The sequence below is a fragment of the Coregonus clupeaformis genome, chromosome 13 (assembly GCF_020615455.1).
Source record: "Coregonus clupeaformis isolate EN_2021a chromosome 13, ASM2061545v1, whole genome shotgun sequence".
Classification (NCBI taxonomy): domain Eukaryota; kingdom Metazoa; phylum Chordata; class Actinopteri; order Salmoniformes; family Salmonidae; genus Coregonus; species Coregonus clupeaformis.
In genome coordinates this window covers 48,493,572-48,507,530 of record NC_059204.1, presented here as the reverse complement: position 1 = coordinate 48,507,530, position 13,959 = coordinate 48,493,572, and the positions used below count along the sequence as shown (strand labels likewise).

At 40.3% G+C, this 13,959-nt stretch overlaps 1 non-coding gene across 1 annotated transcript; it reads right to left on the bottom strand.

Moving 5' to 3' along the window:
- Window positions 1–12,371: 12,371 nt before the first annotated feature.
- Window positions 12,372–12,445, bottom strand: trnag-ucc. Its single transcript has one exon. It is a non-coding gene; the product is annotated as a tRNA-Gly (tRNA).
- Window positions 12,446–13,959: the final 1,514 nt, after the last annotated feature.

Here is a 13,959-nt window from a genome sequence, read left to right as displayed (position 1 = left end):
CAGATCACCCAATAATGCTTTCTGCAGCGTTAGCTCCAGGTAAATATTGCAATCCTTTAGCCATTCCTGGACCTGTGGCCAAAAACAAGCTACAAATGGACAGTACCAAAACAAATGATCTAATGATTCTGTCTCTTTGCAGCAATATCTGCAGAGCTGGGAAGATTGTATCCCCCATATAAATAACATTATATTGGTAGCAAGGATTTTATACAATAATTTAAATTGAATAATTATAAGTTTTGAATCCGTTGTCGTTTTGCGTATCAGTTCATAAACACTATGCCATGGAATCGGTACGTCAAAAATCTCTTCCCAACTATTTTGCAATGTATATGGGATGGCTGTCAATCCTTTGGTCCTTAAATGAAACTGGTATATAGTTCCTTACTTTTTCCCCCTTCCACTTTCCTCTTCCATTTTTGCGTTAATGCTGCAATTATTTGGTTGTAATTTTGGGTAGAGCAGACATTTCTATATGTTTTTGTTAACTGCCTGTGCGACATAACTCCACCAGTCCTACCGATTATATCATTTACGAAGATTATCAATTAGTATATTTGAGTTTAACCACAATATTTGTTGCATTATTTGTTCTGTCGTTTCTGGAGGATTAAATTGAAATTGCAACCAACTTTCTATGGCTTGTTTTAGAAATAGTGATATTTGGGAGATTATTTGTAATCTGAATAAAGGGGAAAAGGCTATTCTTGAACTTTGGGTGAGACAATCTTACTAATTTGCTAGAGAACCAGTTCGGATTTAAGTATAACTTTTGTATGAATGAAGCTTTTAGTGATAGGTCTAACGCTTTAATATTTAATCATTTCTGTCCTCCGAGTTCCAAATAAAATGGAATATTATTTTCTCATATAATTTAAAAAACTGTTCGCTAGGCGTAGGCAAGACCATAAGCAAATAGGTAAACTGGGATAATACTAAAGAGTTAATCAGGGTGATTTTTCCACAAATTGACAGGTATTTACCTTTCCATGGTAACAAGATCTTATCTATTTTTGCTAACTTTCTATTAAAATGTATTGGAGTGAGATTATTTATTTCATTTGGGATATGTATTCAGAGTATATCCACATCACCATCAGACCATTTTATTGGTAAACTACATGGTAATGTAAAAATTGTGTTTTTTAGTGAGCCAATATGTAATATAGTACATTTATCATAATTTGTTTGTAGTCTAGAGAGGTTAGAAAATGTATCTAGATCCTCTATGAGGCTGTAGAGGGATTCAAGTTGTGGATTTAAAAGAAAACATGAATCATCAGCACATCTTTGTTTTTAAGTCCTGGATTTCTAATCCCTTGATATTATTGTTGGATCTGATTTTAATAGCTAACATCTCGATGGCCATAATACATAGATATGCCGATAGTGGACAACATTGTTTCACTCCTCTTGACAGTTTAAAACTTTCTGAGAAATAGCCATTATTTACTATTTTACACCTAGGGTTACTATACATGATTTTAACCCAATTTATAAGAGATTCTCCAACATTGAAATGCTCCAGGCATTTATACATAAACCCCAGTCGTACTTTATCAAATGCCTTTTCGAAGTCTGCTATGAATAGCAGTCCTGGTTTCCCAGATTTTTCATAGTGTTCTATTGTTTCCAGTACATGCCTTATATTATCTCCAATGTATCGTCCATGTAAAAAACCTGTCTGATTAGAATTAAGTTGGAAATGTACATACACTTAGGTTGGAGTCATTAAAACTCGTTTTTCAACCACTACACTAATTTCTTGTTAACAAACTATAGTTTTGGCAAGTCGGTTTGGACATCTACTTTGTACATGACACAAGTAATTTTTCCAACAATTGTTTAAGAACAGATTATTTCACTTATAATTCACTGTATCACAATTCCAGTGGGTCAGAAGTTTACATACACTAAGTTTACTGTGCCTTTAAACAGCTTGGAAAATTCCAGAAAATGATATCATGGGTTTATAAGCTTCTGATAGGTTAATTGACATCATTTGAGTAAATTGGAGGTGTACCTGTGGATGTATTTCAAACTCAGTGCCTGTTTGCATGACATCATGGGAAAATCAAAAGAAATCAGCCAAGACCTCGGAAAAAAAATTGTAGACCTTCACAAGTCTGGTTCATCCTTCGGAGCAATTTCCAAACGCCTGAAGGTACCACCTTCATCTGTACAAACAATAGTACACAAGTATAAACACCATGGGACCACACAGCCGTCATACCGCTCAGGAAGGAGACGCGTTCTGTCTCCTAGAGATGAACGTACTTTGGTGCGAAAAGTGTAAATCAATCCCAGAACAACAGCAAAGGACCTTGTGAAGATGCTGGAGGAAACAGGTACAAAAGTATCTATATCCACAGTAAAACGAGTCCTATATCGACATAACCTGAAAGGCCGCTGAGCAAGGAAGAAGCCACTGCTCCAAAACCGCCATAAAAAAGCCAGACTACGGTTCGCAACTGCACATGGGGACAAAGATCATACTTTTTGGAGAAATGTCCTCTGGTCTGATGAAACAAAAATATAACTGTTTGGCCATAATGACCATCGTTATGTTTGGAGGAAAAAGGGGAATGCTTGCAAGCTGAAGAACACCATCCCAACCGTGAAGCACGGGGGTGGCAGCATCATGCTGTGGTGGTGCTTTGCTGCAGGAGGGACTGGTGCACTTCACAAAATAGATGGCATCATGAGGAAGGAAAATTATGTGGATATATTGAAGCAACATCTCAAGACATCAGTCAGGAAGTTAAAGCTTGGATGCAAATGGGTTTCCAAATGGACTATGACCTCAAGCATACTTCCAATGTTGTGGCAAAATGGCATAAGGACAACAAAGTCAAGGTATTGGAGTGGCCATCACAAAGCCCTGACCAAAATGCTATAGAAAATGTGTGGGCAGAACTGAAAAAGTGTGTGCGAGCAAGGAGGCCTACAAACCTGACTCAGTTACACCATCTCTGTCAGGAGGAATGGGCCAAAATTCACCCAACTTATTGTGGGAAGCTTGTGGAAGGCTACCCGAAACCTTTGACCCAAGTTAAACAATTTAAAGGCAATGCTACCAAATACTAATTGAGTGTATGTAAACTTCTGACCCACTGGAAATGTGATGAAAGAAATAAAAGCTGAAATAAATCATTCTCTCTACTATTATTCTGACATTTCACATTCTTAAAATAAAGCGGTGATCCTAACTGACCTAAGACAGGGAATTTTTACTAGGATTAAATGTCAGGAATTGTGAAAAGTTTTTATATTTGGCTAAGGTGTATGTAAACTTCCGACTTCAAATGTAACTGCCTTATTGTTACATTGGCAGCAGCTAATGGGGATCCTTAATACAAAAAAATACAAATACCTTTAATTTTACTGTAACCTCAATCTGGCCCGTGTAAAAATCACTTGATCAAAAACAGGATTATACAAATGCTCTCATCATTACAATCATCAAGCAGCTGACTTTTAATGGTTGGAATGAGGCAGACATACAGGCAGGCAGGCAGGCAGACAGACAGACAGAGACAGAGACAGAGACAGAGACAGAGACAGAGACAGAGACAGAGACAGAGACAGAGACAGAGACAGAGACAGAGACAGAGACAGACAGACAGACAGACAGACAGACAGACAGACAGACAGACAGACAGACAGACAGACAGACAGACAGACAGACAGACAGACAGACAGACAGACAGACAGACAGACAGACAGACAGACAGACAGACTTACAGTGAGGTATGACAGGAGGACAGTAGGAGGAAGAATAAAGAAAGGAATGTTTGTAAATGATGAGGAACTGAATGATTCCAACTGGGCCAGACTAGAGAGAATGACTAGGCAGATTCACTTTCACGTTTTCTGTAGAAGTAGGTCGGCTGGCCAGCGACGTTGCCATGTGGCTGATTAACATGCAATCTGAAGAACAGACAGCAAAGTCCAACAGGCAGCTGATAGGGATGCATATTTAATCATCCTCAAGGACCCCCATCCACAACGGGTTATCACAGATTCTTTAACCCCTATAGAGGAAACAATGATTGTTTGTGTGTGTGTGTGTGTGTGTGTGAGTGAGTGAGTGAGTGAATGAGTGAGTGAGTGAGTGAGTGAGTGAGTGAGTGAGTGAGTGAGTGAGTGAGTGAGTGAGTGAGTGAGTGAGTGAGTGAGTGAGTGAGTGGCAATTAGCCATCTGTCCGACTGTAGTCAGTGTGTGAGGGGTGTCTAGGGAGGGACAGGGCTGTTTACTGCAGATAAAGCTCAAAGGGACTCAGTAAAGACCAACCATGGTGTCCTTTGGGCAAATCAGATTTCAATGTAGCCTACATAAAGCCAAACTCACTCTGAATTTATTTTCATATACAGCTTGTGTAAGAAAAGTTAGAGTAGTTACATTAAACTATTCAATGTTATTTAGCTAGTCTACTCAAATGAGCAATGAAGCTGATCAATGTATAAATGTGTTGACATGATAGCTCAGCTGAACCGTACACAGCTTGTTTCCAAAGCTAAGCAGGGTACATAGAGGTAGGCATCTGGATGGTAGACTCGTTCTCACTTGTTCTGTTTACAATGCTGGTTGAAATGAGATGAAAACAGTGCTGGTTTATCACCTTTTTCAAATCCAATATATTTTCCACATTGATTCCACGTGACAATACATTGACAAATTACATTGAAACAACGTTGATTCAACCACTTTGTGCCCAGTGGGAACCCATATCTCCCTTGGCTCGCACAATACTGTATTACTGTAAATCAGGGTTGGGGTCAATTCGTACTAGCTAATTCAATTAAACTGAATTTCCAATTAAATAATTGAAAAAATAGCATCTATTTTCCCACCTCACCTGTAACACTGACACAGCTAAACCAGGGATAGCTATCTCTAGCTGGTATCAAACTGTCAACAGTTGGTTACTTCTCAAGACTAGTGCGCACAGTAGGCTACTGACATTTCAATTCAATACAACTCGTTTATCCCTTCAGGGGCAATTAAGGAAGGCATAGTCGGATTACAAATATCAACATCCTCCTCATTTAGTACAGTATAGAGACAACAGACATCACATTTCCAAGACATACAAGACAAGAGAGTTGAGGCTACTGTGAGGACAGGCTCAAATCCTCACAACAAGACGGTAGACTGTTCTGCCTGCCTTGTTGAAGGGAAAGAAGACATTCTTCTTTAGGAAAGGACTGGTCATAGGGCAGTTCTGGCAAATACCAGATGGGCTGGTCAATCTTTAGCCCAGTGGGCATGTCTAATTAAAAAATGTTGGCGCAGAAATGCCCAGGCCGATTTCTGGTCCCAGTCTGTCTCTATTCCTCTTTCTACAGTATCCTTGTGTTCTCCCTGATAATTCTCAGGCAAACCGTCTGTTAATAATATTTTTATCAGGACAGGTGAGGACCTGTGACTCATATTTACAATTCAACATGTCTTTCAGCTATTTACGTCTGTAAACAACAGATAAATGTACAAGTGTTGTGAAAGAGAGAGAGAGGAGGATATTTTTATTTACTGTAACTAAGACTATCCCATTGTGTTTACAAATGATCTGATTACATCAGTTTACTAGAAAAAAGAAAAAAAAAATTACAGGGAAAGCAGTTGCATAATTTGCATTCTGAAAAGTGACTGACTTTAAAAAAAGATTAGGTCACCTCAATGACTTGAAAACAGAAACACACATCTTGAAGGTAGTTTATGTCATTTACTGTAGGTTAGTGTGCCATTCACAGTCAATTAGTAACAATCCTTTTTTTATTTATGGTGTTACAGCACTTAAAATGACTGCTTCCATTAGTGTGTATGTCATACTGTATGTGTGTGTGTTTGCCTTGCATTCTTTTTTAATAGGCTACCACTGTGTAAACAGTTTGCGTTGTGTCCAGGTATTGTGTCTAAGGCATTTCCATGTAAAAGGACCAACATGTGAAGTTCATAGGAGCATGTCAAAGCTGGTGCCACATGAATGCTAGGAGTCTATATTATTTAGAAATTAAGGCATATATACATTTTCCACCCATTTTCTATCCTAAATACTAGGAATAAGCAAAGGCTGTGATTTCTGGTCAAATAGATAGAAAATAGGTTTTAGAAAACATCTAACAGAAAAAAGTATTAAAAGGAATTAGAAATACATCAAAACACAATAATGTTGATGTAAAGACCCCTGCCAACTAATTTTAACAGTTATATTAAGTTTTGGAGAAATTATTTGTGTTGTGTAAGGTTCAGAAACATTCCCCTGTGCCATGAAATTCAATTTCCAAAAACACACGTACTGTATCTTTAAGAACTGTACTTTCAGATTTCTCTCCATCATGACTAGGGAGGATAATGAAAGTTCACAGAAGTAACAAAGGTAGACCTTCCAATTAGTTATAGTGTTTCTACTGATATGGTTTATGAATTATTTTGTGATTAAAACAAATAATTATATTACCGTATTGGTAACATAATTTCTAAAAATGCTGCAGTTGATTTGGTTACAATGTGAAATCATACTGATCTACAGTTGGGTCATCTCTCTCTCTCTCTCTCTCTCTCTCTCTCTCTCTCTCTCTCTCTCTCTCTCTCTCTCTCTCTCTCTCTCTCTCTCTCTCTCGTTAATGTCACATCGCCCAACTCTTACTGACACCTACCCATGAGCCTCCATTTACTGTAACCAGCATCCTTACCCACTGAGCACCGACCGACACCGGACGTCAATGGACATTGAAAAGTATTTGAATTTTGGTCAGTCTGCCCTGGCCTTGATTTCAACATCTACAGATGTCGTTTTTTTGGTACAGTCTGGACCAGCTTTAATTTCAATGTCCACAGATTTGAGTATAGTTCAGTGCAGTACAAGAGAGCATCGTAAAGTACAGTAGAGTACTGTAAAGTAAAGTAAAAAAGTTGAGTGTTGTATATTTCAGTACAGTCCTGTACAGTATTGTACAGTAGAGTATAATAGAGTAGAGTAGAGTTCATTACAGTATACAATAGAGCACACTCGAGTTGGGTACACTATAATGTACTGTATTGTACTGTACTCTATTTTAATGTACTAAACTATACTCTACTTTACTGTACTGCACTGTACTGTACTCTACTCATTAAAATAATAGCCAGTGTGTACACTAATAATACAAATATGCAAAGGAGGATATTGCATCACCATGAAGAGAAAGACATTCAAACCCATGTAATACAGATCAGGGACCCATGATGAAATTACGTTACCCTAATTCTGTTACCGGGTGTAAATCCACTTCACTTACTGTAGTTCAATAACCAACTGAACACTCCATTCTTTCTGCAGACATCTTTGAATCTTCATTCGGAGCAGATATTTAACAGAGTTTTTGGAAAATGTGGTCACATAAAAAAGTGAGGGAGATTTTACCGAAATTCAGTACCAAACTGTGCATCTGTACAGTTCTTCCAGTAAATGTGTTTTTGTAAAATGTTCTGCATAAATTGTGCATACATTTGTATGGTTTGTTAAACTTTAAATCAATGGTTGTTGTTTGGCATACCTATTAAAGTGAACAATCTGAGTTTCAGCGCAATTCTGTAAACATCTCTGTCCTTTCTTACACTCTTAGAAAAAAAAGGGTTCCAAAAGGGTTCTTTGGCTGTCCCCATAAGAGAACCCTTTTTGGTTCCTGGTAGAACCGTTTTTGGTTCCAGTTAGAACTATTTTGGGGGACTATGGGGACAGCCGAAGAACCCTTTCAGGTTCTAAATAACACATTTAGTTTCTAAGAGTGTACACACCCCTGTGTGTTTGCATTGTATCAATAAATAACATGGCTCACTGGAAAACAGAAAAAGCACAAAAAGGCCAAAAAACCCTGACTAGGGTTATAATTTAGGTTGAAACTGGATCGGTTTTACTTTTACGGACATAGATTAAGTAAAACCAAGAGTAAGCCTGGTTAACTTTAGTCCCGAAGGATCCCTCATCTAATTTTCATATATCAGTCGCTAAGAAACTTTATTTCAAACATTTCGTATCTTGTGTGTGTGTGTGTGAGTGTGTGTGTGTGTGTGTGTGTGTGTGTGTGTGTGTGTGTGTGTGTGTGTGTGTGTGTGTGTGTGTGTGTGTGTGTGTGTGTGTGAGACAAGGCCTTGAGTGGTCATGCTCTGTGTAACATGGAGAGACATGCAGAGTTAAGTGACTGAGACACAGGGTCATGCAGGTACAGAATCGTGCTCTGGGAGTGCATGGGGAGACACAGAGGCAGCAGCAAACACAAACCTGTTGTTTTCCAAAGGAGTACATTATGGCTGTCTATACTGACAGTGTGTGAAGATACACAGCACAATCTTCAGGCGGTGAGAAGGGGACATGCAGTTTGCTGGATAACATGTCCAGTAGGCCTACTAGTCTATTGGTCTGATGTCAGTTATTTTTCAATGTTACACATTTTCTGTTAGTCAGCATCAAATCAAATCAAATGTTATTTGCCACATGCGCCGAATACAGCAGGTGTAGACATTACAGTGAAATGCTTACTTACAAGTGTCACGGATTCAGCCGAGGCTGCCCCTCTTCCTTGCTCGGGCAGGCTTCGGCGTTCGTCGTCACCGGAGTACTAGCTGCTACCGATCCATGTATCTATGTTCGACTTGTTTTGTCTTTATTGGTCACACCTGTTTCCCATTATGTAGTTATGTCTTCCCTATTTAACCCTCTGTCTCACACTGTGTGTTGTGCGTGTTTGTTCATGTTTCAGTTGTCGTTAGTGTGCGGGTTTATTCCCTCCCTGCGTGGAGGTTGTTGTTCATTCTTTTACCTTCGAGTAAAGTACGCCTTTTGATTAGCTCTGTGTCCTGCGCCTGACTTCGCCTACCGCATTACACTGACGCCTTGACAACAAGCCCTTAACCAACAATGCAGTTTTTTTAAAGAACATTTTAAAATAAAAAAAGTGTTAATTAAATACAAATAAAAAATAATAGCAAATAACTAAAGAGCAGCAGTAAAATAAAATAACAGTAGGGAGGCTATATACAGGGGGGTACCGGTAATTGAGGTCATATGTACATGTGGGTAGAGTTAAAGTGACTATGCATAAATAATAAACAGAGTAGCAGCAGCGTAAAAGAGGGGGATGGGGTGGGGTGGGGGTGGCAGTGCAAATAGTCCGGGTAGCCATGATTAGCTGTTCAGGAGTCTTATGGCTTGGAGGTAGAAGCTGTTGAGAAGCCATTTGGACCTACACTTGGCGCTCCGGTACCGCTTGCTGTGCGGTAGCAGAGAGAATAGTCTATGACTAGGGGAGTCTTTGACACTTTTTAGGGCCTTCCTCTGACACCGCCTGGTATATAGGTCCTGGATGGCAGAAAGCTTGGCCCCAGTGATGTACTGGGCCATACACACTACCCTCTGTAGTGCCTTGCGGTCGGAGGCTGAGCAGTTGCCATACCAGGCGGTGATGCAACCAGTCAGGATGCTCTCGATGGTGCAGCTGTAGAACTACTAGAGTGTGTGTTGTTTAAACCTCGTCCCCAGGCTCAATACCGGTAAATGCGTGAGCCTAAACGAAATGCCAAGAAAACTATGGGCAATTACACCATTATTTAACATTATCGCATGTCAGCTGCATGAAAATGAGCGAATTGACTTGAAACTGGCGGTATTCCCTCAAAATTGCATTGTGGTTAGAGGAGAACATTAATATTTTGCCACAGTGGAGATAAGTGGCCGAGATGCGCGAACAGCAGTGGATGCATCAATTCAGGCTACAAGTGTAGTGTGCCTAATGACAATCATTGAATGTCATTACACTTTTAGTTTTTTAGGGGGGTTTTCCATTCAACAAATTGTGGGCACACAGTGCACTGTTTGGAAGATGGAATTATTTTGTGAGAGGACAAACGTGCACGGGTAACCAACAGGAGCACCTTTTGAAGTGATAATTTGACAATCAGATGAAAACATCATGACTGGTTGTGCTTATTCCACATTATACATGATAAAAGTTATATGGCATATCTTTATTAGGCCTACTAGGCCGACAGAGATCATACCAACTTAATAGAGATTATATATGTCATTCTATGATTAGACCCATAAATCTTTTCCCACATTAAATATGTTACCCGTACCGGTAAGAAATTAAATCTACTTTCACCCCTAAATTGACCTCCATACAAAAAATCACCACTTGGTCTGCTTATCGCTGTACTCTCGCGTGGAGAGATATTGACGGGAGAGGAGCCTCTCGTGTTGCCTTTTCCTCTCTGGTTATGTGCTGAAGATGCACAAGTGGTAAAGGTGCTGAGGCTACACTGCCTTATAGGCTGATGTTTATGCAACTCATCAGCCAATCAAATTCAAATTGCGGATGGAGGGACAGCAAGAACCATTTTGAAATCGTACATGCAGTTGTGCCTAACTGATGCAGCTCAAAAAGGTAAGAAAGAACATTGCATCCAAAAACACTGAAATACTATTTGCAAAGACTATTTCCAATTTATACAGGCTGATATAGATTAGCTAGCTGCTTTGCTGGTTAGTTATATTTTCAAATTAGCTAACTCAGCTTGCTAGCAAGCTAGCAAGCAAGATAGCTAGCTAGCGGCATATGACTGACTATTTGGCTAATGTTTTTCATCTAACTACATAATGCAGCAAGTACAGCTACAACTATTACAAACTGCTTAGCTACCTATTTTCTCTGAAACAATTAGCTCATCACAAGCTGTAACTTAGCTGGCTGGTAAGATATACAGAACAAAATATAAACGCAACATGTAAAATGTTGGTTCCATGTTTCATGAGCTGAAATAAAAGATCCGATAAATTTTCCATATGCACAAAAAATGTATTTCTCTCAGATTTAGTGAGCATTTCTCATTTGCCAAGATAATCCATCCACCTGACAGGTGTGGCATATCAAGAAGATGATTAAACAGAATGATCATTAAACAGGTGCACCTTGTGCTGGGGACAATAAAAGGTCACTCTAAAATTTGCACACAACACAATGCCACAGACGTTTTGAGGGAGCGTGTCATTGGCATGCTGACTGCAGGAATGTTCACCAGAGCTGTTGAATTGAATGTTAATTTCTCTACCATAAGCCCATAAGCCCCCTCCAATGTCGTTTTAGAGAATTTGGCAGTACGTCCAACCGGCCTCACAACCGCAGACCACGTTTAACTACACCAGCCCAGGACCTCCACATCCGGCTTCTTCACCTGCGGGATGGTCTGAGACGAGCCACCAGGACAGTTGATGAAACTCTAGGTTTGCTCAACCAAAGAATTTCTGCACAAACTGTCAGAAACCGTCTCAGGGAAGCTCATCTGCGTGCTCATTGTCCTTACCACGGTCTTGACCTGACTTCAGTTTGGCGTCGTAACCGACTTCAGTGGGAAAATGCTCACCTTCGATGACCACTGACACGCTGGAGAAGTGTGCTCTTTACGGATGAATCCCGGTTTCAACTGTACCGGGCAGATGGCACACAGCGTGTATGGCATCGTGTGGGCGAGCGGTTTGCTGATGTCAATGTTGTGAACAGAGTGCCCCATGGTGGCGCTGGGGTTATGGTAAGGGCAGGCATAATCTACGGACAACGAACACAATTGAATTTTATCAATGGCAATTTGAATGCACAGAGATACGTGACAAGATCCTGAGGCCCATTGTTGTGCCATTCATCCACCGCCATCACCTCATGTTTCAGCATGATAATGCACAGCCCCATGTCGCAAGGATCTGTACACAATTCCTGGAAGCTGAAAATGGCCCATTTCTTCCATGGCCTACAGTTCTACTGATCAGACATGTCACCCATTGAGCATGTTTGGGATGCTCTGGATGGACGGTTATGACAGTGTGTTCCAGTTCCCGCCAACTTCGAACAGCCATTGAAGAGGAGTGGGACAACATTCCACAATCAACAGCCTGATCAACTCTATGCGAAGGAGATGTGGCAAATGGTGGTCACACTAGATACTGACTGGTTTTCTCATCCACACCCTCTACTTTTTTTTTTTATAGATTAGGGCCTAATTAATTTATTTCAATTACTGTATATATATTTTTTACTTTCACCTTAATTTACTTAGCTCCGCTAATGCAGCTAGCTAGTTTAGCCTACACAAACACCCGGCTCAAACAGAGAGGGATGCTATGTTACCTAGCTGGCTATGGCTAGCCAGCACTGGAACTCTTCAAGGTAAGAATTTGGTTTTATTAATTTATTTAATGCCACCGGTGCCCACCGGTGTAACTGCTAAACTGCTTGCCATCTGTACACTGTACATTTACATTTTAGTCATTTAGCAGACCCTCTTATCCAGAGCGACTTACAATTAGTGAGTGCATACATATTTTCTTTTTCATACTGGTCCCCGGTGGGAATCGAACCCACAACCCTGGCGTTGGAAGCACCATGCTCTACCAACTGAGCTACAGGGGACTGTACTGCATGATTGTAGCGGGTTTACTAATGCATTAGTTCTAGTAGCTATGTTGTTTACTTGACGTTAGCTAATATGGTCACAACAATGTAGTCTGTGTGTAGTGGTTAGCGATTGGAAAGGTTTTTTCGTCTGGTCACAGACAGCTGATGTGTTGTCCAGTGAAGTCCACAAGCGAAGGAAAAAGGTGAGAGGAGAAGAGCGCGTAGATGCAAGAAGAAATTATACAACCATCTCGCTGCTATGAAAGTGAACTGTGCTTGCATGTGATCAGGGGTGTATTAATTCCGCCAATTCTGTTCAAAAACGTTCTTAAATGGAAGCAAACAAAACGAAACGGGAATAAACATACCTGAATTTGTCCAATAGAAACTCTTGTTTGCAACTGTTGGACTAATGATTGCACCCTAGATCAGTGAGATTCAGGCAAGATTGTGGAAGGCGACATTGAATATGTCTATGTCTGTCACCTTGATTACTCAAAACTTTCATTCATAGGCTAGGTTGTAGCAACCTCATGATGGGTATAAGGAAAATTTTACCTAAACCTATCGATGTTACATTGAGCTGAGTGAATGGAATATGAATGACAGTCATCAATATGCTGTAATAGAAATAAGGCCATGCTCATAAAAAAATGTTATGTCCTCCCTCATCTTAAACGGCACCGACTGCCACTGATGTATATACTATACAGTGAGGGAAAAAAGTATTTGATTCCCTGCTAATTTTGTACGTTTGCCCACTGACAAAGAAATGATCAGTCTATAATTTTAATGGTAGGTTTATTTGAACAGTGAGAGACAGAATAACAACAAAAAAATCCAGAAAAACGCATGTCAAAAATGTTATAAATTGATTTGCATTTTAATGAGGGAAATAAGTCTTTGACCCCTCTGCAAAACATGACTTAGTACTTGGTGGCAAAACCCTTGTTGGCAATCACAGAGGTCAGACGTTTCTTGTAGTTGGCCACCAGGTTTGCACACATCTCAGGAGGGATTTTGTTCCACTCCTCTTTGCAGATCTTCTCCAAGTCATTAACGTTGAGGCTGACGTTTGGCAACTCGAACCTTCAGCTCCCTCCACAGATTTTCTATGGGATTAAGGTCTGGAGACTGGCTAGGCCACTCCAGGACCTTAATGTGCTTCTTCTTGAGCCACTCCTTTGTTGCCTTGGCCGTGTGTTTTGGGTCATTGTCAAGCTGGAATACCCATCCACGACCCATTTTCAATGCCCTGGCTGAGGGAAGGAGGTTCTCACCCAAGATTTGACGATACATGGCCCCGTTCATCATCCCTTTGATGCAGTGAAGTTGTCCTGTCCCCTTAGCAGAAAAACACCCCCAAAGCATAATGTTTCCACCTCCATGTTTGACGGTGGGGATGGTGTTCTTGGGGTCATAGGCAGCATTCCTCCTCCTCCAAACACGACGAGTTGAGTTGATGCCAAAGAGCTCCATTTTGGTCTCATCTGACCACAACACTTTCAGCCTGTTCTCCTCTGAATCATT